Source organism: Ranitomeya variabilis, chromosome 1, assembly GCF_051348905.1.
Source record: "Ranitomeya variabilis isolate aRanVar5 chromosome 1, aRanVar5.hap1, whole genome shotgun sequence".
In the NCBI taxonomy this organism is placed as follows: domain Eukaryota; kingdom Metazoa; phylum Chordata; class Amphibia; order Anura; family Dendrobatidae; genus Ranitomeya; species Ranitomeya variabilis.
The window spans coordinates 717,220,955-717,232,355 of record NC_135232.1 but is presented as its reverse complement, the minus strand read 5'-3'; positions in this window follow the sequence as shown (position 1 = coordinate 717,232,355).

Sequence of the window (11,401 nt, the reverse complement as noted above, 5' to 3'; positions counted from 1 at the left end):
CCCTCTTCACCACCTCCATCAATGCTTCCTCCCGACTACCCCATCATTGTCCTTTCCACCGCTATCATCATTGTCTTCTCCCCCACCACCCCATCATTGCTCATGCCACAGCCTCCATCATTTCATCCTCCCCACCACCCCCATCATTACCCATTCCACCACCTCCATTATTGCCTCCTCCCCACCACTCCATCATTGTCCTTTCCACAGCCATCATCATTGTCTTTTTTCCCCCACCACCCCGTTCATTGCCCATTACACCACCTCCATCATTTCCTCCTCCACACCACCCCCCATTATTGCCCATTCACCATCTCCATCAATTCCTCCCCCACCACCCCATTATTGCCCTTTCCACCACCCCATCATTGCTTTCTCCCCATCATTGCCCTCATTGCCTTCTGCCCCATCACCTGCATCATTGCCCTCTTCTCCACCTACACAGACACACACAGCACCATTCACATCTGCATACACACACACACAGCACCATTCACCTCTCTGTAAACACACACACACAGCACATTCACCTCTCTGTATACACACACAGCACCTTTCACCTCTCTGCATACACACACACACCACCATTCATCTCTCTGCATACACACACACAGCACCATTCACCTCTCTGCATACATACACACACACACCTCACCTCTGCGCACGGTATCCTTCAGCCGCATAATCCCTGGAAGCTTCCTGTTTTGCACAGCCGTGGCGCTGAATGATGATGTCATTCAGCTGCTGCTGTGTGAGACAGGAAGCGTGGGCAGGAAGCAGGATGGATCCATTCCCTGCAGCTCTGCTCCGCTGCTATTTTTTCTTGCGGGCAGCGGAGCAGCAGGGATTGCTCCCTGCTCATCGCACATGAGGGCAATTTGGCAAGGGGCCCCCTGGAGCCTCGGGGCCGGATAAACTGGCCAGATTGTCCTCATTAATAGCCACCCTGCAGGGGCCCCCCTGCAGCTGCACTGGTTGAACCGGCGGTGTTCTGTCCCCACATGAGGCAAATGGAGGTGTGGTTGATTAATAAGCGTTGTGAGAGAGAATCGTACCTTCAGTATTTTCCTCGATGTGAGGCAGACAGGACCAATGCTGCTCAGCATCCAAAGAGATGATGCACTCCAGGGATTGTGCAATCCAGACTTGTTTATTTGGAAATCTGGACATACAACGTATAACTGGTAATACAGTACTTTCTCCAGAAATGCAGGTGTAGCCAAGGTACAGTAAGATGAAGCACCAAGTATGACTGCAAGTATGAGCAGCAAGAGGTCGAAAGACTGATGCCTTCCTAAGCCCGGTTCAAGTGTGTCCTGTCACAACAGCAAGTAAACTGAAACTGAAATGGCTGCTAGAGGAAGAGAAGACTTGACCCCTGAACCGGAAGTGAAAGATATTCCCACAAGAATTAATGAATAACAAGCTGCCATAAGGAAAAAGGCCATTGGGTGGCAGCAGAGTAAGATATAACAACATACATGGAACAGCACACTCCCCGTCTGAAATTCTGTAAGGGATTTCACTATATTAATGTCCTTGAAATAAAGTCCAACAACCTAGAAAATAAAACCAAACATGCATGTAGTGCAATAATAACAACTTTAAACAAGATAAGACATTAATTTAAGACAGTTCCCGAGATAATCCAAAGGAAAACCCATCTTCAGATCAGAGAAGCCGCACTAGGCCAAACTATCTCTGACCCACTGTAATCCAATGGACAAAGTACTAGTGCAGGGTTCTGTTCATAGTTTATCCTACCGGAATGTCCTTGGTAGAGAGTAGGTTCTTGCAGACGTGCCAACCATGACAGTCTTTGTCTCCATGTGAGTTGTGATGAGATCTCGCAATGTGGACTAACCTTGCCATAGTCTTAAAGAGTTTCATCCAATTGGAGAAGCGTTTGAAGCGCTGGCAACCAAGACTGGAGGTTGGTTTATGTTCGTGGCCAGAGCACTGACCTCGGAGCGGACTTCTGGATCATCATCCGGATCCTGGATGCTGAAGACTTCCTAGACACATTCACTTCCCTTCTGTTCCAGCAGAAACTTTGGACCTGAAAGCCAAGAAGAGTTAGCAAAGGAATTTATAGACATAGGTCTAGTGGCATGGTCGGCTGGATTAAGTTCATATGGGATATAGTGCCACTGTTCAGGTTTGGAAGACCTTCTTATTCTCTCAATGCGGTTACTGACGTACACGTAGAAGCGCCTTGTTTGGTTGTAGATGTAACCTAAGACAACTTTACTGTCACTGTAGTATTGTACGTCATCTATGTGAGTGTCCAGCTCATGCTGAATAAAGTCTGCAAGTTCTACTGCAAGCACGGTCCCACAGAGTTCAAGCCTGGGAATAGTGTGGTCAGGCTTGGGAGCCAACTTAGCCTTGCCGAAAACGAAACCAACATGATTTTGATTGTCGGATTCCGTCACCTTCAGGTAGGCAACAGCTGCAATGGCCTCCGTGGATGCATCCGAGAACACATGGAGTTCCGTCCTAGTGCTAGCAGCAAGTGAGATTCTGGCGTAGCATCTCAGTATATGGATTTCATCCAAAGCACACAAAGACTGCTTCCAGGCTTCCCATTTTGGTTCCTTATCAGGAGGTAGTGGGGCATCCCAGTCCATGACGGTTTCGGAAAGCTGTCTCAGAAGGGATTTACCTTGTATGGTAATTGGTGCGATGAATCCCAGTGGGTCATATAGGCTATTTACCACTGACAGGACACCACGTTTAGTGAATGGTTTGTCTGCACAGTTGATTTGGAAACCGAAGGCGTTAGCTGACAGGTTCCACCTCAGGCCTAAGCTTCTCTGCACAGGCGGATGGTCTGGTCCAAGGTCTATGTCCTTGAATCTAGGTGCGTGGTCACTTGACTCAAAGGCTCTCATGACAGCCGGGCTGTTTGAAGCAATTTTGTGCAGTCTAAGCTTAGCTCGGTACAGCATACGTTGGGTCCTTTTAAGTAGGTTGATTGCTGCTTCTACTGTGGGTAGAGATTTTAGTCCATCATCTACGTGGAAGTTTTTCTCTACAAAGTCTTTGGCATCTGTTCCATACTCGGACTCTCCTTCTAGTGCGGTTCTCCGCAGACCATAGGTTGCCACTGCGGGTGAAGGGCTGCTCCCAAATACGTGCACCGGCATGCGATACTCAACCATCTCTTTGCTGGGGTCATTGTCCTTGTACCACAGGAACCTGAGGAAATTCCTGTGGTCCTCTCGGACTATGAAACAGTGGAACATCTGTTCAATGTCAGCGGTGATGGCAATAGACTCTTTCCTGAACCTCATCAACACTCCTACTAGGTTGTTTGTCAGATTAGGACATCGTTGAGAGATTGTAATACTATTGTAGGAACTCTAGGATTCTGGTAGCATGGGGCAATGAACAGACAGACGGGTTTCTTTAGTGCAAATAGTGTATTTGTAACACAGCAATAACACACAAAACAATATACTGATAACCCGCAATGAAACAAGTCCCTTAACCATATACAGCAAATCAGAAGAGTTCTTAGGACAAAGTCCTTGGCAAGGTGAGTGTGACAGGTGACGTGGTGCAGATCCAAAACAAAGAGTCAAATTCGGGTATGTGGTAAACACAGGGAAGTCCAGAAACAAGTCCTTCCCAAGTCGTCTGCATAGGGAGAAGGGATAACATCAGGCAGCTGTACAGGATCTGGAAGCTTTTCCTTCACCTCATAGTGATGAGGACATGGTTTGCAGAAAGTAGTGCGCCCGTCCCGGCGTACGTAGGTCTTAAAGGAATGGACTCCTGTTTGGTCCAAGCATACATTTCCTATGACTACCCACCCCAAGTCAGTCTCTGGGCGTAGGGGGCGTAGTCGTGACCATTACACTGTTGGCGGACCTTATGTATCCTTAAATTATCTCTGCCGAGCAGAAGTAGGATTTCAGCATCTGTGTCCAAAGGTGGGATAACGCTGGCTAGGTGCCTTAAGTGTGGTTGGTGGAAAGCAGCTTCCGGGGTAGGGATCTCATCCCTTTGGTCTGGTATTTGATTGCATTCAATTAGCATAGGTAGGGGTATTTCTACGTCTCCATTGACAGGAGAAGCAATGAAACCTTGTGCTCTTCTGCCGCTAGTCTCTATGCGCCCCGAGCAAGTATTCAGAGTGTAGGGCGTTGCTGGTCCCTTGATTATAAAGGCTTCAAAGAACTTAGGTCCAGCTAGGGATCGATTGCTCTGATCATAAATGATGGCATACATTTTTACTGCCTTCTCTGGTTGCCCTGCTGGATAAACTCTGATTAGGCATATTCTGGCACAGCATTTAGCACTTTGATTCTCCCCACATACCTCTGAGCATGAGCAGGAAACAGCTGTGGTGGACTTGGTGTGATTCTGTGGCTCCCTGCCATGGCTTGTAGCGGGACTAGAGGTAACTGCGACTATTGGATCACTGGTGGCTGAGGCTGGGTGCAAGGCTGATTGGTGTCTGTCGCTGTGACACTCTTCACACTTAATGGCAGATTTACAGTCCTTGGCCATGTGTTCTGATGAAGCGCAGCACTTGAAACATACCCCAAGTTCGCTGAGGATTTTCTTGCGCTCCTGCATGGTTTTCAACCTGAAGCCTCTACATTTGTTCAGTGAGTGTGGTCTTTTGTGAATGGGACACTCAGACTTATCCTTTGACGGAATAGTGTACTGCTTATCGGCAGCTACTGCTGGTGATGGCAGGTTAGTCTTTCTGACGCTTACACTGTTCCTCGAGTCCTTGCGTCTGTGTGCGACTCTTTAGTACTTTGATGAAGGTGTTGCTGGAGCTGCAGTGTTAGACTCCAGGAAGTCGAGGCTAGGGTCGTTCCTCATTTGGGCTTGTTCGTCAATGAACTTGCAGAACTGAATGAACAGAGGAAAGGTGACATCATGTGACCTTTTATACCTGGAGACACACACTGCCCACTTCTCTTGCAGACTATGTGGCAGCTTTGAGACGATTGGGTTCACCCCATGGGCAGTGTCCAGGTAGCACAGTCCAGACAGACGAGGGTCTCTTTTAGCAAGCTCCCTCTCCATAAGCAGATCACTTAAGTCCAGAAGTTTGTGGGCTTCCTTAAGGTTGATCCTTGGAACATTCTGCAGTCTCTTGAATAGGGACTTTGCTATGGCTTCAGCGCTGCCGTAGGTTCTTTCGAGTCTCTGCCAGGCAGGTGCGAGACCTGCTTCAGCTTGCCCCACATAGATGGTCCTAAGACTCTCAATACGATTTGTGGATTTGGGACCGAACCATTTTACCATGAGGTCGAGCTCCTGCTCTGCGGATAGGTTGAGATCAGCAATGGCGGCCCTGAAGGTTGCTTTCCAGGCTCTGTAGTTCTCTGCACGGTCGTCGAATTTTGAGAGGCTAGTGCTGATTAGCTCCCTGCTCACCATGAACCTAGCAAACTCGGACATGTCTGATCTTTCACTCCTTGTTACCGTATTAGCTTGTGGTGCGCCTCGGGCGTATAAGCTGTGTGGCATGGAAGGGTGAATTGTTCCCAGGTAGAATGATGTCGCTGCAGGGTTGAGCTGTGGTTTAACCTCTGGAGATTCTGACGACTGCTGCTTGAACTGTGGAGGCAGGCTGGAGTGTGCCTTGCGGTCGTCTTGCGGTGATGACTGCATCTGAGGGGGTGCATCATGGCGTTGGTCTTGGGTCTCTGTAGGGGCTGTGGGCGATACTGGCACCATAGGTTGGGCTGACTTGGACGTTTCTGCAATGTTGGATTGAATGTCGCTGGGGAAGGTGTGAGCTGCAGGTATCTGTTTCTGCACATAGTCACTGGTACAAACAGGTGGGTCGTCCTCTTCCTGTGGTGGCAGGCAAATCGGGTCAAGGTTTTGCTTCAGCTAGTGCGATTTCTTGCACCATTTCTGTTTGAATAATCTTTGCTCTAGCCTCTGCTTCTGTTTGAAGAATCTTTGCTTTTGCCTCTGCTTCTGCTTTCTTTTCTGTGTATGAACGTCTTAGTTTGGACCGCTCTGCGTTTAAACGGGCCTCTAGAATTCCGTCGCTGAGGGCTGAAGTTCTTGAGCAGGATGATTTGTATGACCGAACAGTGTGTTTGGATGAGGCTGACCTGTACGATCTAGTTTCTTGCAGATGGGCGATACGAAGCTCCGCTTTATCTTTGGCGTCTTGCACAGCGGCATCCCTTTCTCTGTCTGTGGAATCTGCCTTGCTTAACTCTGATAGGGCTTCTTGGATTTTAGAGTCTTTTAGGAAGGCAGCATACTTTGCGGACAGTCTCTTGTATCTGCCGTGGGCCATGTCTAGCTGTCTTATAATGTCCTGTAAACTCGCTGCATCATCTTTGTTGCGTTGGACGCTTGACATGAGGGAGGCAACTCGTTCCCATAGGTCATCCAGGTTGTCATTGAACTCATCCCTTGTGGAATGGTAATTCTCGAGGACCTTTAATGTTGGCTTAAAGGAGCGTACTGGTCGTGCATCTGGGTCTGCTGCGGAAGTGGGCTCTGTTTCCCGGTCTTCATAATGGACAAGTATCGGGTTGTATTTGCTCTGTTTCAGTATTGGGGAACTGCATAGGGTCCTTTTCGGCCATTTTGATTTAAGGTGCGCGGTCTCTTTAAGAAACTGAACTTTTGAACTTTTTAGTTGCGACCCCCTAAGATTCCCAAGGTGTTTTTGGAGAATTGTGAGGTTCTGCAGTTCGACAATCTGCAGCGATGTGGTATAATACACAGAGAGTTTTTATGCACAATGTGGTCTGAAGTGATGCTGCAGGAGATTTCTTAGCAGAGCAGGGCTGCAGTATGTGAGCAGGCAGAGAGTGGGTACACAGATAGGGACATAAGGATGATTCTGGCCGGGCTTCAAGGAAGTCTTTCGACTGTTCTGTCCCCACATGAGCGAATGGAATGGAGGTGTGGTAAATTAATAAGCGTTGTGAGAGAAAGAATCCTACCTTCAGTATTTTCCTCGATGTGAGGCAGACAGGACCAATGCTGCTCAGCGTCCGAAGAGATGATGCACTCCAGGGATTGTGCAATCCAGACTTGTTTATTTGGAAATCTGGACATACAACATATAACTGGTAATACAGTACTTTCTCCAGAAATGCAGGTGTAGACAAGGTACAGTAAGATGAAGCACCAAGTATGACTGCAAGTGTGAGCAGCAAGAGGTCGAAAGACTGATGCCTTCCTAAGCCCGGTTCAAGTGTGTCCTGTCACAACAGCAAGTAAACTGAAACTGAAATGGCTGCCAGAGGAAGAGAAGACTTGACCCCTGAACCGGAAGTGAAAGATATTCCCACAAGAATTAATAAATAACAAGCTGCCATACGGAAAAAGGCTATTGGGTGGCAGCAGAGTAAAATATAACATACATGGAACAGCACAGGCGGTATGTCCACCCATGGCTACCACCCAGACTGCGCCGCATACGGGTATTACAGCAGCCGCCATACAGCCGCAGGGAATAAGAGCCCAGAACACAGTAAAAATGAACCACCGGTCGCACGCGGTGATTGCACAGGCTGTATGGGACCGCTACCATCCAGACTGCACCACATACAGGTATTACAGCAGCCAAGAGTTCAGGCCCCAGTAAGAACAGATTAGCTGCCTTCAGTGAAACTGATAGCCGGTCGCAGGCTGTAGTTGATCAGACTGTACTGGACCACTAACACCCACACTGCTACGCATGCGGGTATCACAGCAGCCTTCACACAGCCGCAGAACGATACTACAGCCCACCAAGAAGTGCTACATCATTCCTGCCACGTGGAAGCCTGCCCGCTCATAGACTCAATTTTCCACCAAAATACTCTGTTGTATGCAGCTAAGCGCACAATGTCTCGACGCGATACAGCTTCACTCAAAATGAGGTCACAAGCAGGCTCTAACAAGTCTTCAATAAAAGAGCTTGCTGCTGTTGCTCGTGCCGAAGCTGAAGCGGCTAAAGTGAGGTCCTCCTTTGCCGAACAAGAGATGCAATCAAAGTTGATACAAGCAGAAACCGCACGTTTGCAGGCAGAGCAAGAAGCAGAGAGTGCGCATCTGCGTCTCTGGAAAGACTTGCCACAGGCAAAGAGGCAGCGGCCGCAATAGCCAAGGCAGAGTACTTGGAAGCAGTGGAGGATCCTGATGATGAGAGACGCAGCAACGTTCTCGGAACAGATCTAGAGCAGCAAGATCCAGTGCAGTGCGTCGCAGAGTAAGTCCATCAACATTCCGGCATGGATGACAGCCCTGACGCATTACATCGACCAGCCTATGCATATTTCCAGCGATCCAACCCCGAACTTTGCTACTCCAGACAAGAGGACACCCAGCACAGAGTTGTTGACCACAGCTACCCTTCCACCGAGCAGAAGGTACAACTCCCGTCCCGCCTTAAAGAGACACCTTCACCGGAAAGGTACCTTGCAGACTATCCGAAGCCAGGAATATCTCACAGGTATGGTGATACACCACACATTAGACAAGACTATAATACATCGGCTCGTACCAGCACTGACCAAGCCACCATGGAATTTGCAAAGTTCTATGCCCGCTGAGAACTGGTTACAAAAGGACTTGTAAAGTTCACTGATAAAGCAGAAAACTATAGATCATGGTGAGCCTCATTCCAGAATTCCATTCAGGGACTGGACATTTCTAGTAGTGAGGAGTTAGATCTCTTGGTAAGTGGCTCAGAAGTGAGTCGGTCAAGCATACCAAAAGACTAAGAGGCATTAATATAAAGCATCCACACATATGTAGGTCTATGCAAAGTGTGTGAAAGACTTGATCAATGCTATAGGTCAATAGAAGTCATAGAGAATGCTTTATCCAAAAGAATTGATGATTTCTCTAAGATAGGGCACAAAGGTTATCACAAGCTTAGAGAATTGAGTGATTTATTGATAGAGTTACAGATTGCTCAGAAGGAAGGACACTTGCCCGGATTGGCATTCTTAGACACTCCTAGGGGTGTCAATCCAATAGTACAGAAACTTACTTACAGCTTACAAGAAAAGTGGGTTACATATGGTTCACGGTATAAGCAAACTCATAACGTACCATTCCCTCCTCTTTCACTGTATTTGTAGATTTTGTCACCAAACAAGCTAAGATCAGGAATGACCCTAGTTTTGACTTCACTCTGTCATGTTCCACTGCCCCTGCTGTCAAACCCAGTAAAGGTACCTTCACACGAAGCGACGCTGCAGCGATAGCGACAACGATGTCGATCGCTGCAGCGTCGCTGTTTGGTCGCTGGAGAGCTGTCACACAGACCGCTCTCCAGCGATCAACTATGCCGAGGTCCCCTGGTAACCAGGGTAAACATCGGGTAACTAAGCGCAGGGCCGCGCTTAGTAACCCGATGTTTACCCTGGTTACCAGCGTAAAATCTAAAAAAAACAAACAGCACATACTTACATTCACGTCCCCCTGCGTCCACTTCCTGACTGACTGAGCGCCGTACAGTGAGAGCAGAGCGGTGACGTCACCGCTGTGCTGCTTTCACTTTCACTTTGCGGCGCTGAGTCAGAGGAGGAAGCAGACTGCAGGGGACGCAATGTGAGTATGTGCTGTTTGTTTTTTTTACATTTTACGCTAGTAACCAGGGTAAACATCGGGTAACTAAGCGCGGCCCTGCGCTTAGTAACCCGATGTTTACCCTGGTTACCAGTGTAAAATATCGCTGGTATCGTTGCTTTTGCTTTCAAACACAACGATACACAGCGATCGGACGACCAAATAAAGTTCTGGACTTTATTCAGCGACCAGCGACATCACAGCAGGATCCTGATCGCTGCTGCGTGTCAAACGAAACGATATCGCTAGCGAGGACGCTGCAACGTCACGGATTGCTAGCGATATCGTTATAATGTCGTTTCGTGTGAAGGTACCTTAAGACACCCATGGCAGTCCAAAAAACAAATATTGTTTCCACAGGTCCTCCTCACAATACAAGTAAGCCCCCTCCAGAAGAGAACAAACCTCAAGATGTCAGGAAGCAATGTCCTCTGCACAGGAAATCCCAGGGGGTCGTACAAACTGTTTATGAAAGAAAGAGCTCCTCTGCGCATGAAGGGTTTCTCATCTTTACTGATCTGAAAAGTGAAGGCATCCATCTTCAGATCCCAAAGCAATCCGAGGCTCTGCTGCATGGGAAGGGAGTTGATGCTTAGGTCCATGTCCTTTAGATCGCTGGAATAGTTTTGAGAGGGAAAGGCTTCCATCAACTCTCAGCTGTTGGAGGAACGCTTGAGCAACCTTAGGTTAGACTGAGCGAGCATTTCTTGAATCCGTTTTAGTAGACTGATTGCAACCTCATTTGTCGCTGTGGACTTCAAACAGTCGTTTACATAGAAGTCCTTTCCTACAAAGGATCTGACATCTGACCCGTACTCTTCTTCACCCTCTTTGGCGGAATTTTGGAGGCCGTAGATAGCGACTGTCGGGGAAGGGCTGTTCCCAAAGATGTGTACCCTCATCCGGTATTCTGCGATGTCTTTGTCCGGGTCGTTGTTGTGGTACCAGAAGAATCTCAAGTAGTTTCTGTGTTCCTCTTTGATGAGAAAACAGTGGAACATCTATTGTATGCCGACGACATACAGATCTACATCTTTGGACCAGATATCATCACCCTACTAACCAGAATCTCACACACAATGTCTGTCCGCTATTTCATTCTTTATCTCTACTAGATTTCTAAAACTTAATATGGACAAAACAGAATTCATCACCTTTCCACCATCTCACTAGACTCCCCCAACAGACCTATCCATTAAAGTAAATGGCTGCCCTATCTCCTCAGTCCCACAAGCTCGCTGCCTCGGTGTAATCCTTGACACTGATCTCTCCTTCAAACCACCTCGTATCCAAGCCCTTTCCACTTCCTGCCAACTTCAACTCAAAAATATTTCCGGGATCCGTACATTCCTCAACCAAGAATATGCAAAAACCCTAGTCAATGCCCTCATCATCTCCCACCTTGACTACTGCAGCCTCCTGCTCTGTGGACTCCTCTCTAACACTCTCGCACCCCTCCAATCTATTCTAAACTCTGCTGCCTGACTAATCCACCTGTCCCCCCACTATTCCCCAGCCTCTCCCCTCTGTCAATCCCTGCACTGGCTCCCTATTACCCAAAGACTCCAATTCAAAACCCTAACCATGGCATACAAAGCCATCCACAGCCTGTCTCCTCCATACATCTGTGACCTCGTCTCCCGCTACTTACCTGCACGCAACCTCCAATCCTCACAGTATCTTCTATATTCCCCTCTTATCTCCTCTTCCCTCAATCGCATACAATATTTCTCCTGCGCATCTCCCATACTTTGGAACTCTCTACATATCAGACTCTCGCCTACCGTGGAAACCTTCAGAAAGAACCTGAAGACCTATCTCTTCCGACAAGCCTACA